This window comes from Triturus cristatus, chromosome 2_2 (genome assembly GCF_964204655.1).
Source record: "Triturus cristatus chromosome 2_2, aTriCri1.1, whole genome shotgun sequence".
In the NCBI taxonomy this organism is placed as follows: Eukaryota; Metazoa; Chordata; class Amphibia; order Caudata; family Salamandridae; genus Triturus; species Triturus cristatus.
Window position 1 is genome coordinate 461,368,472 of NC_140582.1, and position 26,478 is coordinate 461,394,949.

Here is a 26,478-nt window from a genome sequence, read left to right on the forward strand (position 1 = left end):
GGGCGGGAGTGAAGCTGACGGCCGGAGGGCTCCAGAGCGGTATGCGACACGAGAGGCGATATGGTGCGGAGTGGGGGCCGAGGCCGGAGACTGCCGCTGAGATAGGGCTGACCCGAGGCGCCGAGTTGAGCGCCCCGCTGGCGTGAGAGCAGCGTGAGTACAACGGAGGTCGGTGGTGGCGTATAGCACTATCCCTGATGGCAGGACGACGAACTGGCGAGACCGCGAGGACGCTGATGGCCTGCTTGCTCGATGGGGAGTGGGGAAGCTAGACAGCCCCAGGCTAACGTGGTGAGGGCGTGAGAGCGACTGCCTTTCCCGGCGCGACGTGGCATACCACCTGAACCAGGAGCTGCGGGAGTGCCACGCACCTGGGGCACAGGAACTGCGGCCTGCACTGGCACTTGGTCGCTGATGCTTGCTGCAGGCGTGGTGGCGCATATGGTGTGTGAAGTGGTGGCGTAGGCGAGCCTACTTGAATCGGGCCGTGAGGCCCTGACGCTGTTGCCCCGCTCCCCTGAGCTGCATTGCCGCTGTGCGAGGGTCGCCGCGGCTGGGTGACCCTGCGGGCGGATTCATTGGTAGACAAGGAGTAATAACGCCACAAGATGGGGAAGCCAGACAAGACTCAAGCTAAGCTCCAATTCGAAGCCAAGAAACAGGCCAAAGGTGCCACTGTGTCGTCGGACTCTGCCACTGAAGCCGGGGAGGCGACACCCCTGGGCATGGAGGGGGCTCTGAGGGCCATCCAGCAAAGCCTGCACGACATTCATGGGAAACTGGACACCATCACGCTACGCGTGGACAACATGGCGGCCAAGCTGGATGGGCACGGTGAGCGGCTGACGGAGGCGGAGACACGAATCGGGGCGATGGAGGATGCCTCGCTAAGCGCGGCCAAGCAATGCGGAGGCTGAGAAGTTGCTGGAGGCGCTGCGGAACAAGACGGAGGACTTGGAGGCGCGATCGCGGCGCAATAATGTGCGCATAACGGGGGTTCCGGAGTCCACCAACACCGGCAGGATGGAAACCTACGTTGAGGAGATGGTACGCAGCGTCATCGGGGCGGATCAGCTATCTCCGATGTTCCTGATTGAAAGAGCGCACAGATCGCTAGCCCCGAGACCGAAACCTGGAGCGCCCCCGCGACCCATAGTCGCTAGAGTCTTGAACTACAGAGATCGTGATGCCATCCTCCGAACAGCGAGAGAGAAGAAAAAAGTCGCATACCAGGGCAACACGTTAGAATTCTACCCGGACTTTACGATGGCAGTCCAGATGGCCCGTAAGGAGTTCAATCCGGTTAAGAAGAAACTCCGTGATCTCGGTGTGGACTATGCCATGCTATACCCGGCCCGGCTTCGGGTCACACATGGGGGCCGGGTGACGCTGTGTCACACGCCGCAGGCGGCACACGAACTAGTTAAAAAAATCGGAGCCAGGCACAAAGAACGACAGAGGCAGGAGCAGGCGACGGACACCGACTAGAGGATGGCCAAGGAGAAACGTTTGAGAGGCGACCTTAGCACTGCCCAACACGAGCTGATATCATGGTCACGGCGTGGGATACAGCTGTGTGCTGCTACAAGCGGCCCCCCTACCCTGATGTGGGTTGCATAGACTGATGTCATGATTGAGACGGCCCGGGCTCGGGCCAAGGCAGTACCTGATAGCCCTTATGATGTACTCGCCCTGGCGTGCCCACGATGGCTTTTGGTTCGGGACTACGGAGAAGGTACTGTGCTAACTAACCGGGGCCTGCCTGGGGACAATTAATGCCAATGTGCACTGTTACTGCCCACAGCTCAGGGGATGGGGACAATGCTGGAGTACGTCCTGGCTGGGACAATGGAGCCTGGGGGAAATGGCTGGGAACTGAGCCACTGAGTCAGTTGCGAAAGGGCTGGGTGCGGGCTGGTACTCTGATGGGCGGGGTCCACTACATGGCGGGCACTTACTGAGATGGCTGTCGGGAATGGGTGGCGGACCGTGTGAACGTATGTCTAGACATGAGGCCAATGGACCTCACACGAAAATATCCCCCGTCCACATCCATTGAGTTGGATGGAGAGGTGTGCTCTAGGTGGTCCCCCAAAGTGGGTGATCCCCGAATTCAGTTGAGTTAATGTTTGTTGTAAATTGTGGGGAATGTCTTTGGCATGGTTGGGATGCTGAAGTGGGTGGGGGGAAGGGGGTCGGGGTTGGGAAGTTAACAGGTTGGTCACTGTGCATAAGACGCATCGCTGAAATTCAAGTGCTATTAGACGGGACTATTAAAGTTCCCCTGTGTTTAGCTGGTCGCGGGGGCGCACCCACCAACGGCGGGCTGCAGAATGCATTGCCACCACACATGGCCCATGACTGAGCAACGCTTAGTAGCTGAATGTATCCGACTGCTTACATGGAATGTGAGGGGGCTGGGTAATCCCAAGAAAATTAGGCAAACACTGGCATACCTAGACAGGCTGCGCGTAGATATTGCACTCCTGCAGGAGACACACTGCGCGCCGACGCGCCCCATCACTGTGGGGCGTAGGTGGGCTGAATCGATACACCACTCCTCATACTCCTCATATGCGCGGGGGGTACTGGTACTGGTTCGCAAGGGACTGAATTACGCGATAGACAAGGTTGAGGCTGACGACATGGGGCGCTTTGTAATATTAACAGGCCTCTTACGAGGACAACGACTGGCTATTGTCAATACATATGGTCCTAATGTGGACGACCCACAATTCTATCAATCACTATGGGGTAAACTGCGTGAACTCCAGATCCCCCACGTGATATGGGGAGGGGACCACAACATAGCACTCAGTGACGACATGGATAGGTCCGGAGCGACAACGGAACCGCATAAACGCGCGCTGCGCGTCATGCGGGACGCAATGGTAGATAGGGGACTTACTGACATTTGGAGAAGCAGACACCCAGAGGATCGCGAAGCCACACACGTAGCTGCGGCGCATGGTAGCTGGTCCTGCATAGACTACTGGCTGGTGACTGTGGATATCGCCTTGTGGACGCGTGAGGTCCGACATTTGCCCCGCACGCTATCGGATCACAGCCCAGTGCTCCTTGTCTTGGCACTCCCGAACTATACACCACCTCCCTTTAGCTGGAGATTTAACGCGAAGGCGTTACTGGATCCCATATACGCTGATACCATTGGGCAGGCGATACAGGAGTATTTCACTGACAATGAGCCTACTACTGACGACCCAGGCATACTATGGGAGGCCTTTAAGGCCACCATACGCGGCGTTTGCATAAGCACGAATGCTGGGATCCTTAAGGACATACGGCAGCAAATACAGGCAAAGGAGGAGCGGCTACGGCAGCTGGAACAGGATTACATTGACACACAGCACGCTCACACCCTAGGGGACATTAGAAAAACACTTTCTGAATTCCAGAGACTGGCGGACGATGAACTAAAGTATACCGCGAAAAGACAGGTAGCGAGGGCGTACGGGGAGGGCGGCAGGCCGGGAAGGCACCTGGCAGCTAACATCTGTGCGGCACGCGCCCCGCAAAACATACAGATGATCCGAAATCAGCAGGGACAGAGGAAATGTGGGGAACGAGACATACTGGGGGAATTTGTAGACAGCTATGGAGCAATGTACGCCTCACGGCCGACGGCCGTCACAGCCGAAATTGTAGAATATCTGGACGATGTGGCGATAGCGTGGTTGTCAGACACACACAGGGAATACCTGTCGCTGCCCATAACGGTGGAAGAGGTCTCAGAGGTGATTCGCTCACTACCGAATGGTAAGGCCCCGGGCCCGGATGGGTTCACGTGTGAATTCTACAAGGCCTTTGTGGACCAGTTGGCCCCTCGCCTGGTGGCGATGTACGGCAACGCTCACGAACAACAACACTTACCGCCGACTCTACGTGAAGCCATACTACTGGCGCTGCTTAAACCACAAAAGGATCCAGAGCTCTGTGATTCATACAGACCACTATCCCTAATAAATGTGGATAACAAGATCCTAGCCAAACTACTTGCTGCCAGGCTTAACCCCTTGATGCCCAAGCTCGTACTACCCGACCAATCTGGGTTCATACCATCGCGTTCCACTACGCACAACACTCGAACCTTGTTCGCGCTCTCGCACTACCTAACACCCGAGACGAAGGCGGCGGCGGTATTCCTGGACGCGGCCAAGGCCTTCGATTCACTGGAATGGACATACCTGAATGCGGTGCTGCGAAGGATGGGATTCCCGCTCAGGTTCCTCCAGTGGATACAATTACTGTACGACGCTCCGGTGGCGCGGGTCCGGGTAAACAAATATCTCTCCGACCTCATTGCTATTCAGAGGGGAACAAGGCAGGGATGCCCTCTGTCCCCCCTCCTATTCGCACTGGCGCTAGAGCCCCTGGCGTGCAAAATCCGACAGGGTCACCATCACTCGGCTCTGCAGTTTCCACAAAGGCCGCTGCATATATCACTATACGCCGACGATATGTTGCTATATGTGAGGGATCCGGAGGACAACCTCAACCCGCTGCTGCGGGAATACATCAAATTCGCGCGCCACTCTGGTATCAGTATAAACTGGACCAAGTCCATGATTATTCCTCTGACGGACAGTACGAGGCCACACACAATGGACTACCCGTTGGAGTGGAGAACTGACCCGATCAAATACTTGGGTGTATGGTATCACAGGGACCCAGACATTGTGATCCGAACTAATTATGGGAGGACCATTGACGCACTGGAGGAGAAGGTGGGGAGGTGGATCCAGTTGCCGCTGTCTCTGGCGGATCGCATCGCCATCACTAAGATGGTAGTGCTGCCCAAACTCCTATACCTGTTCAATAACATCCCTATCCATCCTCCTGCAGAGGTGTTCAGACGCATCACATCGCTGGACCTCCGGCTTATCTGGGCGGGGAAAGCAGCACGGATCAAGCTGAGCACGCTCACGTTGCCATACAGCCGGGGGGGATTCGGAGTACCCGATTTTTCCCTTTACTACCTCTGTGCACAAGCGCAATTTGCGCACTTCTGGTACCACAAAATTCCATTCCTCACCCACACGGCAATTGAAGAGGGGGACGCTTCGCCGATCCCCCTGGAAGCAATTATAACTCACCGTAGGCCTCCCCTACACAAGAACGACATTAATACAATAGACGCTACAAATAAAGCATGGCACACTATGGGGCGGAAGGCTAACAAACTGCCGCTGTATGCCCCGGCGCTCCGGCTTCAGTGGCACCCGGGCATCTCAGTCACACAGGAGGAGAAGGGGTTGGAGCTTCTGCGACAAGTGGGCATTGACACCCTGGGGGATCTGTACGAAGCAGGGACTTTCAAAACACTAGATCAGCTGACGTTCATTAGTAATATGTCCGCGCTGTTCCGCTTTAACTATCACCGGCTCCAAATAGCGGTGAAACAACTGTACCCAACATACCCGGTGGAGCCACCGGAGCTGACAGCCTTGCAGTGGTTGATCACCACACCTACAGCCAGACATCTGGTGTCAACACTGTACACGAAAATACAAACAGATATAGCAGCGGACACAAGTGCATCCATGGACCAATGGAATAGCTGCCTGGACACTCCGCTAACGGAGGAGGAATGGGGTACTGCTTGTGCACTGACTGGCGTGTTGACGCCTAATGGCAATCTCCGCATCCTACACTTTAAATACTTACACCAGACGTACTACACGCCTGCCAGGCTACACAGATACGGGCTGCGCGAAGATTCTAGATGCGGGCGCTGTGGGGCGGAGGGAGCGGATTTCATTCACCTGGCATGGGCATGCGGAGCGGTAGGAGAATACTGGATGCAAGTGACGAAACTTCTGGGAACTATGGTGGGCGATGAGGTGCGTTATGAAGCAAAAACCTGCTTGTTGGGTCTACTTCCAGACCTTAGAGCCTTAAAGCGTAGATTCTGTGTTATAGCGCTGCTAATGGCCAAGAGGAGGGTCTCACTCTGCTGGAATGGCAGAAAGGTCCCGAAGCTTAAAGACTGGCTTGTGGACTTAACGCACTGCAGAGACACACTGAAAATATACGAAGAAGAGCTTCCTGCCAGGTCAAAGCCAAAAGACTACTGGGCGTACCTGACACAATACTTGCAATCGCAGTAAACGAGTGGAGTACTGATGTCGCCTGTGACACATGGCGGGGTGCGTGAGGGAACCCTCCGATTCATACTGGGATACTAAACTTGGACGATGGATGCTGTTGTACTGTGACCTGTATGTTATGTTTGTATTTGGTTGTATTAACTTGAAATGCTAATAAAAAAATAAAAAAAATAAAAAAATATTAGATGAACCTTTGGCCTCAAAATAAGATTTGACTTTGGGATGGGTGCTTGCAATCTACAACATGCAACCAAAGGCTTCCCTCACCGGTGTAGTGGGTGCATCGTTGGTGGTATTCTGTAGCCACTCTGAAGGGAAATTGCACAGGGACTGAGGTGCTGGGAATTTAGCCCTGCAAACAGACGACTAATTGATCTGACGAGTGACTGCATCACAGGCACCGACCCACCATCACAGCAAAAACGCTAAATCCTCCCACCTGAACTACGCTGTCGGGTGCCAGCCTAATAAATCAACATAGTTGTATCTGGTGGGCCAGCTGCACATGGTAAAGATTGCGCTGGCTTGGAATACTGCAACGATGGGAAGAACTCAGAAGACCAAAGAGGATGGCGCTGGCACAAGCTCTGAGGAAAGAAATAAGACTGTGCCGACTGTGCAAGGGGTACTGATGGACAGACGGCAGTGGACAACATGACAATCCTTGGGGCAATGGGCTTCACCAGAGATCAGTTAAAAAATAAAATAGACTCTGCAGTACTAGAGAGAGGACTGCTGACAATAACAGGAATATGGCAAAGCGGGTCACTAAGGTAAAGATGACTGTGCTGAAGCTTACCACTACAATTGAGAATCTCAAACAGCAATTGGAAGACATGAAGGAGAAGACGCAGGCGCTGGAAAGTAGGATAGATGAAAAGGAGGGCTGTGCATGCAACATCATAAGAGGAGTCGGGACCCCGAAATAAAATAGAAAGGGACTCAATGGGGGCTTTCTTGGAAGACTGGATACAGGAGGTGGTTGCCCCCAAGGGTCTTTCCAAGTACTTCACAATGAAGAGAAGGCTTGGCCCCCTAGACCCGGATGATGCATGGTGGTCAAACTGCTGCACTTCAGAGACAGACTATATCCTGAAACAGGCTCGATCTGATGGCCCCATGCAGTGCAAAACACAAAGTTGTCTTCTATCCAAATTTCAGGCTCATGGTTCAGTCCCAGCAAACATCAGGTCTCTCTGAAGAGGAGTCTCCGCAAACTTGGGCTAATATACAAGCGGTAGATCTGGATGGAGGGAAAGGTAGGTATTTATTGATTGACCCATTCGAAACAATCAATGAATCAGGGGCTTTTAAAGCGTGCTACTCACCCGTGAGGGTCTCAAGGCGCGGGGGTGTCGCAGCTCCGGGTCAGCCAAAAAGCCAGGTTTTGAGGCTCTTCCTGAAGGTGTGCAGGGTAGGGGAGCATCTGATGTTGACTGGGAGCTTGTTCCAGGCTTTGGCCGCGACTTAGGAGAAGGCTCTCCCTCCTGTTCTGGCTCTGCGGATAAGCAGGGTCACTGCTAGGGCGGAGTCAGCAGAGCGGAGGTTTCTTTTGGGTGCGTGGAAAGATTCTTTCATTGAGGTATTTGGGTCCGATATTGTGGAGGGATTTGTAGGCGTGGTGAGTAGCTTGAAAGTTACTATCTTCTTAACAGGGAGCCAGTGGAGGTCTCGCAGGTATTGGGTTATGTGCTCATGTCGTGGGGTGCCAATGACTAGTCTGGCTGCGGTGTTCTGAATAGTCTGGAGTTTGTGTAGCAGGGATTTGTTGATTCCGGCGTAGAAGGACGTAGTCCAGTCTGCTAGTTATGAGTGCGGGGGTGACTGTCTTTCTGGGGCTTGGGGGGTGGGAGAGATCCACTTGAAGGTCTTGCAGAGAGAGTTGAAACAGGTGAAGGCAACGGCGTTGATCTGGCACGTCGTGGTGAAGGAGGAGTCTAGAATGATGCCGAGGTTCTGGCTGAGGTCCGTCAGTTAGGGTGGGTTTCCAAGGGCAGAGGGCCACCAGGCATTGTCCCAAGCGGTGGAGGAGGGTCCAAGGATAAGGACCTCTGTCTTCTCCAAGTTGAGCTTAGGCAGCTGGACGTCGGCGTAGGATACTATGCTGAGCCCATGCTGTCTGATGATGGCGGTGATTTAGATTTTGAAAAGTGTGGGACTGAGCAATGATGCTTGGGGTACTTCGCAGTTGTCTGCAGTTGATCTCTGTGGGTTCGGAGAAGAAGGGTGGGAGTCTGATCCTTTGGGTTCTGCCAGCGAGGAAGGAGCAGATCCATTCGATGGCAGTTTCCCGTATGCCAGCGTTGTGGAGTCTGGCTGCAAGAGTGCAGTGGGAGACAGTGTCGAAGGCTGTGGAGAGGTCTAGCAGGATGAGGGCCACGGTGTGGCCCTGGTCGAGTAGCACGCGGATGTCGCTGGGGGCGGCGAGGAGGGTGGTCTTGGTGCTGTGGTTGCTGCGGAATACGGACTGGGAGGAGTCAAGGATGGCATTCTTTTCGATGAAGGTGGTTAGCTGGACGTTGACAAATTTTTCAGTGACTTTGGCTGCAAAGGGAAGGAGAGATATGTGCCGGTAGTTTTTCGGGTCAGCAGAGGGTTTTTTGAGGAGGGGCTTGACCTCAGCCCACTTCGTCGTTGGGGAAGGGGGCGTTGATGGTGCGGCATAGTTCGAGCGCAATGGCGGCGGCTCCGTGGAAGATGCGAGGCGGGCACAGGTCCAGAACTCGTTGCAAAGATCCTGGGACAGTGTGATGTCCATGGCTTCGCTGGGGGGTTTGGTGAACTGCTGGATGATGTCACAGAGTTCCTTTGAGTTGCTGGCGTTGGCGAGGATTTCGTTCTGGATGAAGGTTCTCTTGGTGCCGCTTACGAGTTGGTGGTATTCTGTCATAGCATGCTTGTAGGTGGTCTGGTCTTCTGTGGTTTTGCTGTTTCTCCATTGTTTCTCTAGACATCTGCAGGCTTGTCACGATTCTTGGAGGTCGGTGGTGAACCAGGCAGCCTTCAGGGGACGTTGTTTGTCGGGGCAGCGGAGGAGAGCGAGCTTGTATGCACAGCTTGTGATCCAGCAGTGTAGTTCAGTGGCTACAGAGCTGGCGTCGATCGAGGCGGGGCGTCGATCGTTGGGGGGGGGGGGGGGGGGGGGCGTGGATGAGGGTAGAGTTGAGAGCTCCTCCGTGACCTTGCTCCAATTCCTTCGTGGCGGGCACGGGGTGGGATTGTGTGCGGTGGTGGTGCTGAAAGAGAAGTGTACGAAGTGGTAGTCTGTCCAGAGAGGCTGAGAGGTGTGGCTGAAGTGGATGTTTGTCTAGAAAAATGGGATAGAGGATGTGTCCGGCCTTGTGGGTGGGGGTGGGTACACGCTGCTTCAGTCAGAGATTGGCGAGGTTGTCCAGGAGAGCGGTGGTCGGGGGTCGCTGCGGTTGTCGAGGTGGAAATTCAGGTCTTTGATGAGTATGTAGCCCACGGAGGCAATGGCATGGGGTGTGATGAGGTCGTCAATGGCAGTGGTGAAAGGAGCGCGAGGCCCAGGGGGTCTGTAGGCAAGGGCGCCGAGCAGCGTGGTTCTGGGGCTGGTCTAGATGTGGAAGTGGAGGTGTTCAGTGTTGCAGAGGGAATCGTTAGTGCTCGAGGTGGAGTCGGAGGAAGCTCGTGTGCGCGATGAAGTCTTCCTGGGCGGTGCTGGCGGTCCTTCCTCTGGATCTTGTAGCCATCGGGAATGGTGGTGGCAATGTCGGGGCAGAGGCCGCGTTTGTCCAGGTTTCCGTGAGGAAGGAGACGTCTGGTGAGAGGGTGTCGAGGAGGTCCCAAATCTCTACGGCGTGTCTCTGCAGAGAGCACACGTTGAGGAGGATGCATTTCCTCTGCTCTGTTAGCTGTGCAGGAAGAAAGCAGAAAGATCCTGGATTCAGGAGGGTCCTCAGCCATCACACTCCTCGACCTGAGTGCAGCGTTTGACACAGTGAACCATGGCATCCTGGTTCACCGTCTCAGGAGACTAGGAGTAACGGGAATGGGCTGCAATGGCTGAGTTCCTTCTTGGAAGGATGATTTTTTCAGGTATTTGAGGATGACTATGCCTCAAAACCCTTCTCATTACGGTGTGGAGTCCCTCAGGACTCGTCGCTTAACCCAACTCTTTTTAATGTGTATATGGCCCCGTTGGCGGCTGTCGTAGCCCCCTGCGGTATCTGCATGGTGACCTACGCCAATGATACTCAATTGGTGGTAGCGCTTAACCAAGCGGATCAGAGGGTGAAGGGCCTCTACTCTAGCCTCGAGGAAATATCCAACTGGATGGACACATCTCATCTTAAGCTTAATGGGGGAACGACGGAGCTCATGATATTAGGCAATCCCCCGAGCTTTAAATACAGCACTATGTGGCCAGCCAGTATAGGTCCCATACCGGTCCCTAAGACCGAGATCAAGAGCTTAGGCATTTGGCTAGATCAGGACCAGACCTTAAGGGTGCAGGCCAGGAAGACGGCAGCTATCTGCTATGGACTGCTCAGAATGGCCCATAAAGTGCTCCCTCTCCTCCCCTTCCAAGCCAAAACAAGCATTGGCATAGCCAGTAGGTCTCACCTTTGGGGCCTTATAAGTATTTAGTTATGCAGCACAATATCCTTGGTGCAACAACATCAAATGTTGCATGGCTAAACACTTATAAGGTCCCAAAGGCGAGACCTATTGGCTATGCCAATGCTCGTTTCAATATGGTGTTGATGCAGCGACTTAAAGCGCAAGATGTCCCAAATGGCGATGCACTGAAGTCAATTGATAGGATCTATTTGAAACCGTGCATACACTTTAAAACATGAACTGAACCTCAAGCATGGCAATGCTCTTTTTCTGGTGCCTTTAGTAAACACACGTGTTTCAGGGCTCAATAGTCTCGTGGAGAGGGGGCAAGGACTAGTGGTTCGGGACAGAAGGATCCTTTTGCACAAGGATGAATGACTTTTTATAAAGTTGTGCTCTTCTGTAACATCACAGACAAGCTGCATATAAGCCAAGACGGGCCTTTCCTGCATATTACTGCTCAGAAAAACTGATGAAGAAGTCTCACGGTAACCAAGACTGCGGGAAAAAGCATATCTGAACTCCACTATAGGCCCAATGAATCTCGATTCTGGAGTCTGTTAAGGGCATCTCCCACACTTCCCAGAACATTAGGGATGCATTCGGATATGCATGGCACATCCATATAATGTATGCTTATTTTCCAAGCAACAATGTTAAAACAACTCAATCTGGCAATAAGCAAACACAGCTGGAACCCAGAAACGAGGAGTAAAGCCTTGAATCAGGAGAGGAGGATAAAGAAACCGAGGAAGAGAGGTGACATAAGACGCGTGGAAATATGTGAAGGGTATATTCTGCAGCATTGTATTAACTTCAACACAGCAGGCTGAGAGCTAATGGCAATGAAGCACCCATTTTGCAGAGAACTGAACTGACCTGAAGTCTACTGAACCGAGTGGGAACCAAGAGATTGTGAAAGACAGTGGAGCAGAGGAGGGCAGTGGAGCAAAGACTGAGACAGCAACAAAGACAAAGGGGGGTAAAACGGAGAGAAAGAGATGGTAGAAGTAATACCAGGATAGATGGAGTGGCTGGCAAATGCATACTCTTTAGAGATGCTGGTAAAATTAGGGTTTGTCCAATTTAGGCATCCTCTTTTTGTACTGTAACCATTACAAATCAACCCCGATAAGTAAAATCTGTGTGAGGCATGGCATGAACAGATGTGTGACTTAATTCTGTATTGTGTTATGAGCTAACCAGCTTACGAATCTCCTTGGCTTCTTGCAGCTACGTCCAGCTGTCATGGTATTTGGATACACGTATACATGAAATGTTGTACTTAGGCGCTTGGTGATGACTTCATCAGCCTTTGGCACAGAATGCCTTCAACATTCTCCTCTACCTTATTTTGGCAAACTCTTGATTTGAGCATTATTGGTGAAGTTTTGTATACATTAGGTGTGCATAAAGCATCTGAAGGATGAGGTCTTGTAACCAATATTTTCTCTAGCACAAGAAAACAAGTGTCAGCATAGTACAGAAATAAGTGGTCAATCCTAGCAGACCCAGGCCTATTGCAAAATGAAGGACATATGTCACAGGGGGCACATACAGTGTAGACAAGGCTGAGGAGTGGCCAGAGAAGGCATGTTTGAGTGGCTTATTAAACCTTTGCTCGATTACTAGCAATGCAAGCGTGTACAGAAAGAAAACCTTATTTATAGAACCTCCAGATCCTGCTGCCTTTGAGGGACACCTGCAGCTACTACCACAAGTGAGACACTACCACGTATAAAAATGGTCATTCTACAAACAAGTCATTTTAGGCTAATTTACTGTACTGTATGGAATTTATTCCCCATTTTTACCTTCTAAAATAGAGTGAAAACCAGCATATGTTTCACAATCTGAAAAACTCAATTTTTCTTGGGACACATCTCCCTTGAATCGTGGATAATCCAATTACCAGCTCAGCACAAAGTGCGTAGTTAGCAAGAAGAGCTTGGTGGAACTGAAATCCAGAGAACTCCCTGTGATTCATCTGTAGAATATGGATCTGGAGACTAAAAGCTGAATCTAAGGAGGCAGGCAAAAGTGGGGCAGCTGAAAGAACAGGAGAGGATATGAAAACAGGAATGGAGGGAGATTTCAAATACGGGGGAACTCCAAAGATACACTATGGTCTTAAAGGAAATAAGCATTTATTTGTTTAGGTAGAATCTCAAAACGACAGAACTGTCACTTTGAATTTCATGCCTGAGAATGGGACAGTTCACAAACAAAAAATTTGACCTATCCATAACGTAGTGAAAACAAGATTTAGAAATGTGAAAAACATATTGAAGGAGGTGAACAGGAAATCACTTAAAAAGGTATGAAAGAAAGGAACAATTGTATGCCTACGGAGGGTCCATCCAACCATCACCTTCAGTAGGAAAAAAGTGAGGAAAGGGGATTAGAAAAACGAAAAAAAAAGTGTTGCAGTTTATAGGGATCTGTCAAATGAAATGCTAAGCTCTGGAGAGGTTGGCAATCTACAGAAAAATGTGAGAAAGGCATAAAAAGTAGTGCTCGATAAGTCCAGCGCCGCACATAAAATGTAAAGCGAGTTGATAGGCAGTTCCAACTCTCGCAAAACACAGCCACTTTCGCCTCCTCATTTTATTCGATTTGAGAGGGTGGGAAAAGTTCCTAATTTGCTAGCCATGCTGGCATACCGGGCGAAGGTCTGGTTTCTAAAGATGGAAGCGACTGCAGGGTACCACGGAGACATGTCAATCATTCTGTTAACTATGAAAACACAGCTATGGAATAAAAATAAAAAGTGCCATTTCAAGGAAACACTGTACAAACATCACTGCAGTTGGGTATTTACAGCCCGCAAGGTTGGCTGACCCTTTACAAACTAATGTCCATCATAAAAAAAACCTTCATTCTGTGTGCCGTTGTTTTTTTTTCTTTTGCTGGTTTCACAAATACTGTCCTGGGAAGCGCTTGCTGAAAATACACAGCCTGGGAGTGGTGCGCGCGTGAGAGAGAGAAATGGGGGGAGCAGGAGGTAAGCCCGCGAGTGGTGCGCGCGCGCTTAGGAGAGCAGTCTGCTCATTTTTAAGCACAGCACTCATGCTTGTGGCGCGCCGCTGCTCGCTCCTGCAAGGTGGATGCCGCCACAAGCACGTGTGTGTTCTTGAAAATGAGCAGATCGAGGGGGCGTGGCTAGCAGCCAAGCAAGATGGCCGCAGCCTAACGGAGCTCCGTGAGTGATAAAAGCCTCCGTTATTAATCATGCAGCTTATCCTGACAGCAGACGGCAAATCGACAGAGGCAGTGAAGCGGAAGTCTGGCGCTGCCGGTTGAGGGGTCCCGCGGCGACCGGTGAGGTATGGAGCTAAAAAACTGCTGCGGGGGCTTGACTGCCTACAGCACACAGCGGTGACGGGCATGAAGTTGGCTGGCTTCCCGGGCGGAAGTGTGTGTGGGATGGCCGACGGAGTAAAGCTGCGTCGCCGGAGGCAGTGGGAGCGTCCGGAGGAACCTGCTGTCATGAAGCAGTACCTGGAATTCCTGGTTCCGTAGGAGCCGTACAGCTGAGGTGGGATCTCGAAGATAATTTCCCAGCTCCCCTATACCTCTAACCCAAGTCTAAGCTGGACTCAGATGAGGGGGAAAGGGGAATTGGGATAACAAACAAGAGAGACTGCCACACTGGTGTCCTTACATCTATTCGTCTGGGATGAGTGGGAATCACCTGTAACAAAGAGCAGAGATTAGTTCCTTTCTACCTTCCCTGATTTATAAAGGCTCCCCCCGCCTCCCATTCCTGACTATGTGTTACCTGAAGGTGTGCGGGATTTAGCCTCTCTTAAATGGCACTGTGTGTCGACTAGCTACTCCTATGTGTAAGAACTTAGGAGGGAAACTAGTAATCTTAAATTGTCCAATGTATTCTTTACTCTCTTCTGTTGAAGTTCCACTCGTGGTCTGGAGAGTGGCCGCCTCTGTAGATGGTAAGTACAAATTTATATCTACATGGAAACAGGAAGTCTCTTATAGTTTTATCTTGCCAAAACTGTGCCGATGAGATGGTAATCCAACTAGGTGCTGCGTCGAAAGATGAGATTACAGAACAAGCTAAGTTTCATAGTCTGAGGTGAACTGTAGTCTTCGAAAAGGCAGAAAAAAATACAATAGGGAAAAAACTTCTGACACACTGCCTGATATGGGCTTGACTTGCCTCTGAAATGTGAAGGCTCCACTTGACAGAGCCCAAAAGGTTTTGTCCACTACTGATACAACCGGCTGGTTATTTATCTCAAGGGGAAGTTCAACAAACTCCACATACACGGCAAGCCCAGGAAAAAATGAGGAAAAAAGAAATTGAGCTTACCCAGAGCCGGAGTACCTGATTGCCAAGGAATACGAGAGGGATGCAGGTAGGAATGCTAAGAAAAAACAGTACCTGACCCAACAGGCCAAACGGAGTTCTACCTCGCAAAAACTAGACCCAGAATGCGAGCGAGCGGCGAGGTATTTTGAGAGTCTCTGAGGAGCTAACTGGAAACGCTGCTGATTTCGTAAACACGACGGTTGAAGTGCGCAGCATTCTAATCGCTCGCACACAAAATAGCGGAACGGTCTGGAGAGGCAAAAAGACTAGAACGCTAACTCAAATTGGTGCGTTCTTCCCGATGGAAATCTTTTGCAATGAAATGGCAATGTAAATACTTGGCCACCCTTTGAGACCAACCCATGGGGGAATGTAGAATGGTGTAGCCTCCCTTAATCTTGAAGGTGGGGGCAGGAGATTGTATCTTAGCACCTGTCTGACCAGTCCTGACACCTGCATGGCCCGGTCCCCCTGAGCACTGCCAAGACCTTGCTGTGGACACAGGAGGGAGCGTCGTATGAAACGGTGACGCTCCGAAGGAACTCCGGTGTGTGACGCATCAGCGCTGGGAACCACCGGGGGCAGTTCGCTGGTCCCACTGGGACAGTATAGCGGCGACACAGACAGCCCTAGAAGCCAACCGGAGTGATCCGGGCTCCACCGGAGTGACTCCTGGTGGAGCCGAAAAGTGAGTTTGCCGAACGATGGTGCCGGCCCTAGCGACAGGGGCCTGGGGCCCAATTTCCAGACCCCGGATGAGGATACAGCCCTATTGACATCCCAGGCCACGGTGGAAGCAACATGGCCACTCTCCACACCACTGAGTATCCTCTGTCCACGGCCAATATTGCCCTCCATTTCGCACCACCGGCCTCATCTAGTGGACCCACAAATCTAACGGGCTGACTGGGGGCCCAACGACATCCAGCCCCACGGCACAAGCCGCGTATAGCTCTTTCACACGATCTGGAGCTGCAGGGGGGTGAGACAAAGCGGCAGGCAGCGGTGACTACCGCCCCACCATCCTCTCTCCTCTCCGACTCGATACCTGGCCGGACGGTGTGCCACAATGGCAGGACAGGGCCCCCGCGGGGGACCGGCTGGAAAACTCGAGACATTTGCCTATGCCACGGATCAGGGTGACAAGCAGCAGCCGCCGCCAGCCCACACAGCGAGTCCCATACAACAAGGCCCAGACGTCGTGCCGCTCACAGACATCATGGCCACTTTGCAACAAGTCCAATCATCGATAGGAACGATCTCCACAGACATTTCACTAATCCGCGCAGACTTTTCGTAACTCTCTGGGAGACTGACAGAAGTTGAATCCACGACGAAGGTGCTGGTGACGGACACAACCACGCTGCCAGGTGCGCCAATTAGAACTGGACAATAAGCAAATCCTAGCCAGGCTGGACGACCAGGAAGGCCACATACGCATTGTTGGCGTGACGGAAAATGCAGGTGGGCCAGCCCTTGATCTTTTCGTAGAGGACCTCGTGAAGACTCCGTTACAACCAGGTGGTCTATCGAGTTTTTTTTCCTCAGTGGAGTGAGCCCCTCGGGTGCCCGGCGGGAGGCCTTAGCCGGGGGCTCCTCCGAGACCGATCCTGGCATGTATTTTTAATTTCTGCGATCGAGACGCTATCCTGCAGGCCGCCAATTCGTCTGGACAACCAGGTGATCACGATGTACCCGGACTATACAGCTGGGGTGACGAAACAGCGATGAGGCTTCCTAGATGTAAGGGCCAGGGACATAAAATATTCCATGCTCTTCCCGGCGAAGCGGAGGGTGGAAGCCGAGGGTAGAGCGTGGTTCTTTCTGACACCAGAGGAAGCCCGAGACTGGCTAGACAGATGGCGGCGTGCGAAGAAACCCGCAAAACTTAGGTCCCAGCAGCAGCACCGATGCCCGGAGTCGCAGAGATCGGAATCAGCAGATTGAGGACAAGGAAGAATGAGAGACTTTGAACATCAATCAAGAACTGTCTGACCGCCTCGGACGAACTTTTCATTTAGTCTGAATGCGGTATACTCCGGAGGCATGTTTTGAGGGACGACCACAAACTGTTGGCCAAGAATTGTACCTCAAGAAAAAGACCATGCCGCTGCCTCATCGACACACACGGGGGCTTCAGATACTCTCGGACAGACTTTTACCCCCCCACGCAAGTATTAGCAATGGGACTTAAGCACTCTGCTCAGTTGGTGTGGCAGGCAGTTTGGGGTCTGCCGGATAGGGAGGCGGGTAGAGGGATTGTTCTTCCTTTTCAGGTTGCTCATTTTATTTTTTTTTGTTTTGCAATGGCACTTACATCAGCATACCTCGGCAGGCACTACACGAGAGTTTGGATCCCAACCCCTATATTTCAGTAGATGGCACACACTGCTACGATGACAGAAACCCCGGACAGCCCTTTTTGAGCGCCTGTAGGTCCCACCCCCCCCCCCCTTACGGTCCTATCCTGGAAAGCGAAGGGACTAGGGGACAAGATTAAACAGGGACTAGTCCTTCAATATGTTAGACGTAAAGTTCTGGCGATAGTCCTCATACAAGAGATGAACCTTGTGGGCTCAGCCACTAGGGCTCTGGACAGATGGGGATACAAAATGGCGGTACACTCTGAGTTCATCTCAGGCTCCCGGGGGGTGGGGATTCTCCTCAATAAACGCTTCCCACTCTGCTGGGAGGGACGGTCCTATAATGTGGTCTCAGTATACATCCCTCCGGCACTAAATCAAACGGCGCTTCCAGCCCTTAGTACATTTTTGTTATCGTTGCCCGCAGGTGACACTATAGAGGGCGGAGATTTTAACGCCGTGCTAGACGTTACCCTGGATGAGCATCCTCCCAGGGAACCACGTAGTGCCCAGGTCAAATTATTGGATTTCACCAACGCCATAGGCTGAATAGAGGTTTGGCGGGCCACCCTCCCACACGACTGGCAATACACAGCACTCGGGAGTACACAATAGCCTCTCTAGAATGGACTACATGTTCATGTTAGCAACAGGACTAAATCGCCTAACGGAGATTCAACACCTGCCCCGTGGAATATCAGATAATTCGCCCCTATACTTGATGCTCTCATCTCACGCAGATACGAAGGAGGGTTTTTCCCCATACACCCCGGATACCTACAACACTCCACAATAAGAAAGGGTCTCCGCACTGCCACAAAATAATATTTCTCTGAAAACGACCAATCCGTTACCTCCCCGGTAACGCTCTGGGAGGTCTACAAAACGTTACTCCGTGGTTAGGCGATCTCCCCGATTGCCGGGCACAAGAAAATGCAGAAACAGAAGGAGGATTTAGAACAGAGGGTGGCAGTCGCCGAGACGGACCATGCCCTGGCATCAACAGATGACTCCACGCACTCTGGCACAGCAGGCATATAGGGCGTTTGCGTGGGAGGGGGCGAGGGCGCAGCTCCAGGCCTTGAAACACACCATCTATGAAGCAGGTGATAAAGCAGGCAGACTTCTGGCCTGGCTCGCCAAAAAGGACCGGGCCAGCAGGTGGATAGCCCAACTCCGCATGGCAAAGGGCGAAATTACCGGCGATCCACAGCAAATCGTGGACTCTCTCGCCGCCCATTATCAGGGGATCTACGAATCAATAGCCAACAACACTCTAGAAGACAACCTGGCTTTCCTAAAGGACATTTGTATGCCCTCCTTATCAGATGAGGCGGATATCGTTAATCAATGCGGAGGCAAAGATATTGGCCAAGGCACTGGCCTTGCGCCTTCAGCCCCATCTCGCTACTTTAATTCATTCCGATCAATCGGGCTTTATGCCTCACCGCAACACGGCCCTAAATCTTCGCAGGCTTAATGGGGTCACAGCCCGCAGTTCCACCATTGCCGAGGACGCGGCCATCCTCTCCTTAGATGCTCGCATGGCATTGGATATGGTAGAGTGGCCCTTTCTTTTCGCGGTCCTCCGCCACATGGGATTCGGCCCCAGATTGTGCCTGGGTGCGCCTTCTCTACAATAAACCCATGGCGCATGTTGTGGCGAATGGTCGTACTTCCAGTGACTTCCCTCTAGGCAAGGGTACGAGACAGGGATGTCCGCTCTCCCCGCTGCTGTTCGCAATAGTGCTGGAGCCTCTGGCAGCGTGGATCCGCCAGGACCCGGTCATAAGAGGGCTCAGATGGGAGACGGGATGGGCGACGGGATGGGAGGACCGCATTTCGCTATATGCAGACGATATCCTACTTTATATGGCGTCTCCCTCCCGATCACTAAATTGCCTCCTTGACATCTGCGCGGCATATGGCAGAGCATCCGGCTATACTATAAACTGGGCGAAGTCGTTGCTCTACGTTCTCCACGGCCCCCCCCAGGTTGCCGCGGAACTGCGATATCCAGCGGGCGCAGCACGGTTTTGTATAACTCTGTATTTATATCACCCCACTGGTCGAACGCTTCCTTGCTGAAAACCTTATGAAACCGCTGGCCCACTTCCGCAGAGACGTACTGCACTGGCGCGGTCTCCCTCTCACGATGCTGAGAAGGGCGGCGTTCTTCAAAATGATAGGACTGCCCAGATTTTTGTATGCCTTACAGAACGCCCCATTCTACGTCTCCCCCCGCCCTACTTCTTTACCCTTTTAAATGCCTAAGTGACCAAACTCCTTTGGGATGGTGGGACAGTCTGTATAGCCACAAAGAAGCTTGTTAAGGGATGGTAGGATGGGGGAAATCGCTCTTCCACACATCCGGACCTATTACTGGGCATCGCAGCTCACTGCTATAAACCAATGGCTTCACGCGATGACCACGCATTCCGCATGGATCGCCATCTCATTGAGGCTGAAGGGATACTCTGCGCTCTCTACAATACTGGAGGTGGACGCTTACGCAGGCAACGCCGCTCTGGGACACCCGGACGACTCAAAAACACCAAGGGATTCCGAGAGTGTGATCTCATAGGGATCTCCAGGGTGGGAGATTTGTGGCAGAGGGGGGAGAGGGGGAGTGGTGCCCTTTGCTCAGTTGAAAGATACTTACGGACTGGCACATACTAAAATGTACAGGTATGCCCAAATCCGCCACGCCCTACAAGCGGCAATCCCAATAAATACACAATTGCCAGAGTCCTCGCCGTTAGAGGACAGATTACTAACGGACCATCTTTAAAAAAAAGCCATTTTATTGACTTACCGGAAAATAACGAATAATCTACCAGTCCTAAAGCAACGATGGGAAGCAGAGTTGGGAGACTTAGATGAGGAAGACTGGCAGATGGCCCTGATGTCCCTATGGGATGTCGCAATACCCTCTACCCTCAGGTTACTCCATCTAAAAATCCTACACCGAATGTATTACACACGACCATTGCTATACAGAATAGGTAAGGCTGACACTCCCTACTGTTTACGTAATTGTGGGACCGAGGGGACTTTTTAGCACACACTCTGGGAATGTCCGAGGATTGCTTCCTTTTGGACTTCAGTTTTACGCACCATGTCCCGGGTCTATGGCGTGGTTATTCCACCTGAGCCGAAATGCTGCCTACTCAACATCTGGGAACCCACGGATTTAAATTGCGCAGGCCAAGCCTGAGTAACACTGGGGATAACACTAGCCAAACGAAACATAGTGCAGCAATGGTGTTCGGATCAGTCCCAGACGCCGCAGCAGTGGTGTCGAGACATGGACCACACAATGGTAACGGAGAAATCGGTCTACATACACAGAGGCTGCCCAAAGAAATGGACGCGAATCTGGGGCAAGTGGAATCACTACCGAGGTGACATATGCGAACCTCCCCCGCATGAGCAAGAATCTGATGATAGTGACTGACTTGCATACCACACTAAGATAAGATCAACCACACTCTGCTACACCCAAGAGACAGAGGGGTTGAGGTAGTGGAGTTTCTTATACAGAATACTATGGCATAGTTGTATTCTCCTGGACTATCACAGGTATATACCAAAGCTTATCCATTATTGTATTGTTTACTGTAGGCTCTGTGCCAAATGTTCAATAAAAAAAATTCAAAAAAAGAAAAATGAGCAGACCGATGGCTAAAGGCCCTCCTAGAGCAGCGCATGCGCGCTGCCTAGGCGAGACCTAAAAATTAGTCCAATCACTCATACTTTCCAGAATAGACTACGGTAACGTCTTGTATTTGGGCACCCCAAGTGCAGTAGTTACGAAACTCCAGACCGTACAAAACCGTGCTGCCAGACTTTGATGGGAGTTTCCAATCGTCACTCGGCGCCCATAAATCCATGCAAGGGAACGGGCCGCCTATAAATTCAGCCATGATCCGTCCTTATAAGGCCAATAGGAAACTTCGCTCGGACGAGCTGTATTTGGCTGAAGTCCCCAGGATTAAGAAGGCTAGAAGCGGTGGATGGCTCATTTTTTTTTATTACTGCCAAACTCTGGAACTCCCTGCCGCTGTATCTTCGCAGGGAACCCAGTCACCTTGTCTTTCGAACACAACTAAAAACACTTGTTCTCTCAAGATCCACCTCCCCTCTCGTTGTTAGGCCTAGCGCTGGGATGCTCCCGGGTAGCCATGCGCTATACAAATGTTTTTCATTTCATTTCAGGGCTGCTTTGGTGCGGGCATCCAGTGTAGTTGCGGAGGTCGTGGGGGTGCTGTGGATGATGAAGGAATGTCGGCAGGAGAACTGGCCGTGGTTGGTGTTCGGCGTCAACAGCTGGCAGTTGTTGTTCCTTACGGGGTGGAGTGTGAGGAGGGAAGCTGGACTGTAGCGGTGGAAGGTCGGAGATGCAGGGTCCTGGGCGCAGACTGGCTTGCCCGTTGCGTGCGGCCGCCATTACATAGGGAAAGGGGGGGGGGGGGGGGGGGGGAGGGGCCACGGGGGCAGCAGCAGCGGGAAGGGAAACAGGCAGAGAATAACAGGAAAAAACAGATAACCAATAACAAAAATACAGGGGCAAGGACCAAAAAATACAGAAACAGGCACAGTTACAATTCAGAAAACAAAGACAGACATAAAACGATAGAAAAAAAACACAGGCACAGTCCAACACAATACAACACAGACAGCAGTGGAACCAGCAGAAAAGCAAGGCTCTCCCACTGGACCACTAGGGTTGAGGCGCAGGGAGAAGCCTGAGCATGGAAGATGGCCTTGAACCACTACCTGTACAGAGTACAGCAAGGGCAGCGGAACTTACCAGTGGAGCTGCAGGGGGGAGAGAGAGCGGGTCCCTGACCAGGAGGCCAGAGGTCTAGCTCCTCTGGTTTCGATTGATAACTATGGTACCTGCGGAACGAACAGGCCTTCAGAGTCCTCCGGTAAGTCATGCATTCACAGAGGACAACTTTCTGTACGACAAAAGGGAACAGACCCCACGACATGCAAAGGTGGATTAGAACAAGAAGGGCAGCGACAATGTGCGGCTTGCAGGAATCATTGGTGGAAGGGCAGTATGTGGGTAGAAGCTAGAACAGAGTTCTGGAGATTCTGATCTCAGCAGGACACAGCAGACAAACTTACATAAGATTGCCCCATGTGCGCACCACCAAGACTCTTGGATCCAAGTTTGACAGTGGGGATAGAATTGGCCAATATCAGTTGATGTGATTTGTAGTGTAAATACTGGGTTCTCGGAACCTACTGCCCTCAGCAGTTTTGTATATTTTTTCTTCCAGCTATCTTTCCTTCTATTTCCTTCACCTTAAAGCACTCACTAGTGAGGCTTGACCGGGCTACCTTGAAGGTGCGGAAAATGATAAAGTTACCAGTAGATTTGGACAGGACGCGTTGTACAAAGTACTCCGCATTTGCTTGGGGAACCCTAATTTGGGTTACACAGCAGATATCCTTCCAGCTTTTGTCCAAGATTATGGATTCGTTGAGAAGATATGTGGTAGTGCAGGTAAACTGGCAGGGACATATATTGCTCAACTAAATATTCATGCACCGAACACACCAAATGCTATTTTTGAAAGACTTACCACCCCTCTTGTCAACCACCCTGAATAACCGCCACCCCCCCTCCAGATTGCTGGAGGAGGAGAGACTTTAATTGAGTGGATGATGGGACAAAGGATCGATCACACCCTCCCCCTGTAAGATAGCTGAAGAATGCATAACCCTGGGGATAAGCATCCTTTCTTTTCAAGCCTGCACAATGTGCATGTCAGGACTGGACAAACTTCTTTGTTGTCCACAAATGCACATAAAGGTCAAACGCACAGAGTACTTGGCTAAGATTTAGTCCGACCACAGACCCTGCTTGCGACAGAGCTCACGACGACAATTCCAATATGGAAGGTCAACACAGACTTGCTACAAGACACTGATTTTATAGCCTCCCTGGGAAAGGAGATTAAGTACTTTGAGGGGGACGCCGGCCCTAACATACTCTATCATGGTGTAACAGGAAGCCATTATGCTAGTGATGAGAGGACACTGCAAACCCAGAAGGGTAGGGGTGTGGATCCAAGTACACATGGACATTCTGAAAAAAGAACACCAACTAAACACACTTGAGGGGATTGCGGCGGGGAGGGCAGAGAGAACAATACTACACACACAGCTGTCCCAGGAAAAGGAGAAGCGGACGGCTTTAGTGGACTGAAAGAAATTGAGTAATTAGTTGAGGGGGTTAAGGTACCTACTTCAAGTAATTAGCACCAGGGATGTGGAATTCCTATACCTCGACATATTGTTTGGGGTCAAGGGCAACAAGTTTTCATGTATGTTTTGTCCTTGGGACAAGTAGGCTCAACCCCATACAGCACAAACCCTTTGGCTGAGGTTTTACAGTACTACATCATAGATCAGGGAAGGGCAATGTCTGCAATGAAGGTAATATGTGTGCCCATGTGTTAATGATGTTCAAGCTTGTATTTATGGTTCATTAATGCAAAGCCTTTATTATTAGGGTGAGCACTCTCGCTCTAATAAATGCTGTAAGATAGGACTGCACTACAGTTGTTCCAGTATAAAAATGTGCACAGACGTTTTCAAAGTTTAGCAATATGAGGCTAGATATAATGCTCCCAGAATGCTCTGATAAGATGCAAATATCTGCAGAAGCTTCAAAGCAAGATTGATCGTTTTTTGCTTTCAAAATAAAATGTTCACAAACAAAATGCAAGTAGGAAAAAACATTTAGCTAAACTACTGTAAAATTCTAAGTACCAATTCTTTGCAGTACCATTTAGTAAAATGTGTTGATGTATGCGTAGTTACCCAAAATATTCATAATGGAAAAAAATCAGTGTAACCAGTTTCAATAAGATATGGGAAACAAAAAAAACAAGCATTGGCAAAGCCAGTAGGTCGGAAATTGGTGGTCAGCCTTTTGGTTTTGTCAATGCGCGACTTGTTTTGGCATGGTTTTTGTAAAACCTTATTGGTGTGGGAGCAGCCTGTCCCTCAAGATTATAAAAACATTGGCAATAGCAAAAATTGTTTTTGGTCTCAAAAAGCGCACATTGCCACAAACCTAATTAGGGGCGCAATTAAAAAAAAGAAACTCAAAAGTGCACCATAGTATATATCCTGCATTAAAGGCAGATATAGGACTTCACAAGAATTTACAGAAGTAGGCCAAGAAATAGTAATGTGAACTGCATTTTAGCATGAGCAAATATGCGTGTGTAGAATTGCTCATGCCAAAATGTTGGCAAGTTCGCTTTCCCTCCGACCACTTTTTTTACGTCTACCATTGTCAGGAGTACATTTCTAACCTTTCTCAGTATGGGAAAAGATTAGAGAAGAGTTGGTAAAAACCCTTAAAACATGCAAGCTGGTAGGTTTGCACAGACTCAAAAGGACACTCCAACCGTAGAACTATTGCTTCCCTTTAACTTCAGCCACAGTATGTAGATCTGCAAAAACGTGGCAACATAAGGGAAGTGATAGTATTTAATCTCTACTATGGTATGAACACTGGCATAACCAGAGAGACTATATCAGAGCTCTTATATAAGGAGATTGCAGCCATAATAGGGACAGGTTGATTTTATTACAGGACAAGTAGATTTATGAAACAACCTGTCCAATGGACAAGTAGATATTTTATTAAATTCCACACCACTGAACCACAATCCTGGTCAGGGTGAAACACTACAGTGACTAAATACACCCAAGCTCAGCTATGGCACAGAGCAGGCAGGTTTAACTTAGAGGCCATATGTAAAGAACCAAAACAGTAAAAAATTCAAAATGCAAGACAATAAAAAATAAAATTAATCAAAATAATATAGTAAAATGTAATAAACAAAATGACACCAAAATGACAAAAATCCAATCAGGGAACTGGATGTTTGATATCTTTACATTTTAAGAAGAAATAGCAACAAGAAGCATAAAGCGCCGATGATAGCGAATGGTCATGGAAGAACAGGTTCTAAGCTCCATTTGACTGACCATGATGAAGCATGGGTCAGGGACACCAACAAGGTTCCTTTTGCGAAAGACTTCACCTTCTTAATATTTAGTCCTTCAAGTCCCAAATCCTCCAGAGGAGTACACTTCTAAAGCAACCCGTCCCCCAGTCCCCAGCGGGGCACTTATGACGCTCAAAGGTTGGCTGGCAAAGTTCAGTCCAAGTCTAGTGGTCATCAATCAGTTGGGCAGTTGCAGGAAAGGCCTCCTGTAACTTGTATCCCTGTAGCTTGAGCAGGAGGTCAGCCTTATGACTCTTGGGAGTCCACTTTTCTATTCGGATATGAGGGAGAGCAGGTCCAGTCTTCTAGGCTCTTCTCAGGTATCAGACTGCAGATTCAACCCTCCTCTGATCTTCCACAGGTCCAGAAGTGTTCTGAAGTGGTTGTCTGGTGATGCCACATATCTTCCTGGCACAAAAGGCACTTTAAGCTAGTTCTGGGGCATCTCTACCTCCCACTCGGATTGGGGTCTGGTTGACTAAAAGTACAAAGAAAAAGCCGATCCAGGTGTGAGCTACATCTGTCTGACAGGGAAGGCCCATTTGAAGTGCACCAAGAGTCTGGCGCAGTCCCCAGGGTAATCAGTATGGGGAGGATAACACTTTGTCACACCACAGGCCCATTGTCCCCATCCTAAGAACATTTCACATCTCACTACAGGCGAGTGGAGCCTTCAAGATATCGGATAGTAGTTGAATATGTACAGAAAGACATCCAGAGGCATTAGGCAGACAAAAGGTAACTATTTTAAAGTACCTTTTTTGTAATAGTTAAATAAAGCCCGATTTTACCATTTGATTGGATTTTTTTAACAATCGAAAGAGCCCATGAAATATTTCAATAGAAGTTTCCAATCTGAAATTAGCATTATAAGGTGTTATAATGTAATCCAGTGTTTCCCTGTGGATGCAGACAGCCTTGCTTCAGTGAAAATAGCTTATATGTTTTTGCACTGTAAGGACATGTGGAATATTAAACTCCTACAGGTCCTACTTTTAAATATAATACACCCTACCCTAGGAGCAATA

General features: G+C 50.4%; 1 protein-coding gene across 2 annotated transcripts in view; it reads right to left on the reverse strand.

The window, feature by feature from the left end:
* Window positions 1–26,478, reverse strand: part of ADAD1 (adenosine deaminase domain containing 1) — a 756,025-nt gene that overhangs the window by 698,180 nt on the left and 31,367 nt on the right. The window lies entirely within an intron of this gene.